Below are 2,847 nucleotides of genomic sequence, written 5' to 3' on the forward strand. Positions count from 1 at the left end.
GAAATGGGTTTTTTTCTCAATTGTATGTAACTGTCAGAGCTACTATATAGAAGAAACTAATGCAACAAATAAAAACTGCTTCTACCCCAACTTTAAATACGGAGCAGAAAAGTGAATTTGGCGGATAAGAAATCCGCTGCTTTTTGACAAATTTCGCGCATCTCTCAATCTCATCTTGAACCTTTAAAGATTCTTCTTGGCATCTGGTTAGTTATAAGCGACAATAGGTGGCGCAGTAGGTCACCTTCTGTCTGTAAGAGGTGTTATTTGGGTGAATCATGTAGTGAGTGCTGTAAGCGAGTGGTTTATTGGTTGAGATCCATAGTGGCTATCAGTGACTGACTTTTTAGTGCTTCTTATCCTTTTAATCCGGACTTTGGTACATAAATCATATGCATATATACATACATGCATGCATATATCAGTGCACTGAGTTAGTACCGGTAGAATTTGTCAAAGTAGCTGTGCACAGGTAGTGTGGTAGGTGGTTATGGTTGAGCAGTGTTGAAGGTGGCTTAATGTGAATGAATGAATGACTGATGAGCACTTCTATAATTGCACGACTACTCAGAAAGAGTGTCCCAGCACTGTTTAGGTGACTCAAAGTGGAAAGGAGGTGTGGATCACTGATCTCTTGCTATCCTACTAATAACTGTAAGTGCTGGCTTTGCTGGTTAGAGCTTGGAGAGCCTCTTGGCCACATCTGCGTACGCCATCTCTGTTTCTTTCTGAGCTGCACAAGGACTGGCAAATTCGTCCCAAACATATGCATTCCTCAGGTATCACAATACACTTATCTTTGTTTGGATCTCGAAATTGCAGTATTTTTTGCTGCAATCTTTACTACATGAAGTTTGGGTAGAAGATTGCGGTCAGCAAGATTCAGATCATCGCCATCATGGATCTTGCGCTTCAAAACATTTTTATCCTCTGTACTGTTAGCATTAATCTCCCCAGGCAGAGGTGTTGTTAGGTATTTATCAAGTTTGTTCAATGCTTTTGCTACTCCTTTCTTCAAGCCGGCATTGTCCTGCTGCTTAGTGTTTTCGATGTACGCAGAGAATTTGGAGAATATATCAATCCCTGCTGTGTTGGGTTCTCAATGCTTAGCAGCCAGTTTAAGGTACTTTGGTGGTGCCAGAGTCTATTCTAAGAACTCTTCAATTTGTTGATATCAGTCTTGACCTCAACGGTAAAGGTTAGAAATGGTGGGTGAGTCCCAGGTGCCAAATTGTGAAGATTCGACCCCTTTGAGCCAGAGGATCATGAAGAGCCGCTGCGAGAAAGGGCAGTTCCTTATGCTTTCTCCTTCAATGCGGGTCTTGATGGTATAGGTGGTTGCACCTGTGGTTTGAATTGACCCAGTCCACATTCTTACACTGACCTGTGATGACTGTGAGGTGCTGAGGTGGCTAACGCAGTAACCTGCAAGTGCCTTACTCTAGAAAGGGTGGTGGCTGCCATGCCTCAGCTTGCTGCTCTCACAGAAGCTGCCAGTATGCCGGTCACTCCTTGTGTTGATTTCTTCAGAGTCCCCGACATTCACATGCGAGTAGCCTATTAAGTCTCCTTGGGATCACTATGGATGTGATTAGTAGTCGCTACCGGTTTGAAAGCCAAGCAAGGGTGGAGTCCAAGGGATTTTATCACACAACCTGCTGAACGCGCACATAGACCTTACACTCAACCACAACTATGTTGATGCAGGTACAGCCATTCTCCACACATGTACTCATTAATGAAGGAAAAGGAGGCTGAATAAACCTTTTGCACAGGGAAGTCCAGATGGCATGCCGTCCAGCAGGGTATAGGTAAGAAGACATGCCCCTGCACTTACAAGTACGCTGCAACCATTGCCAGTCTCTTATAGAAGGAGTATTCAATCTCCAATAAAGGGGTACACTTTGAGTTCCTCATCAAACTCAGACCACATCTCAAGTGTTGCAGGTCACTTGAATGATTGTAGAGTTCACTCATTGGGGAAAAATGCAGCAGAAAACAGACACAGTGGCACAGGCAAGGCTCTTTGGAGCCATGCCTGGCTCTTTCCGCCCCAACACTGTACTTTATTCAGAGAAGCAACTGTTCCTGATTTGCAATAAATATTGTGAGCATGTGGCAACACAGAGATCGCATAATAGGTCACCCCACGCGTTGCCTCTTTAGTGTTCTCCATTATGCCTTCATCAAGCTTAAGGAACATTGAGCCGTCATTGAATGTCACCACACAGCAGAACAACTCCGAAAATATTAATGCCTAGAAGTAAAACGTGTCTTTGCTTCAAAAAATGCTGCTCATTACATTCACTGAATAAGCTTTTACTCCTGCTTAATCATTTTCATGAATTCAAGCGACTTGTGAAAAACTTAAAGCAAATTATAATATAAAAATACGATTAGATGTTCAGATATGCAAAAGAGTATTCTGTCGGTTAATTAATTAATTAATTCAAGCGTGCATACACAATCTAATTTAAATAGTCTTATGGATATTATACCAAGATAATTCCACTATAAATGCTAAGACTCGTGGTGGTGCTGCCATTAAAGAATAGCTACATGATGATTACAAAATAATATCCAGTTGAGCTTAAGGCGCCTTATTCACAAATAGATCTTATTAAGAGTAATAGAAGAGCAAAGAACACAGAACCGGCAGGGTATCTGAACAGAAAGAAGACATACATTCTTAGCATCATGTTTGATTGATTTTGGACTCGCCAGTCATTGAATAGTTGGGCCTCAAATAGAGACTGGAGGGAACTACAGGTTAAATACAGTAGTGGCTGGCACTCACTGTGCCATTAAAGCAGAATTGAAAGATTCCTTTGGGAAAGCCTTCCCTAA

At 42.0% G+C, this 2,847-nt stretch overlaps 1 pseudogene; it reads right to left on the minus strand.

Moving 5' to 3' along the window:
• Window positions 1–782: 782 nt before the first annotated feature.
• On the minus strand, window positions 783–1,372 carry LOC144828187 (chloride intracellular channel protein 5 pseudogene; annotated as a pseudogene).
• Between the last annotated feature and the right edge of the window lie 1,475 nt (window positions 1,373–2,847).

This window comes from Lissotriton helveticus, chromosome 4_1 (assembly GCF_964261635.1).
Source record: "Lissotriton helveticus chromosome 4_1, aLisHel1.1, whole genome shotgun sequence".
NCBI classification, from domain to species: domain Eukaryota; kingdom Metazoa; phylum Chordata; class Amphibia; order Caudata; family Salamandridae; genus Lissotriton; species Lissotriton helveticus.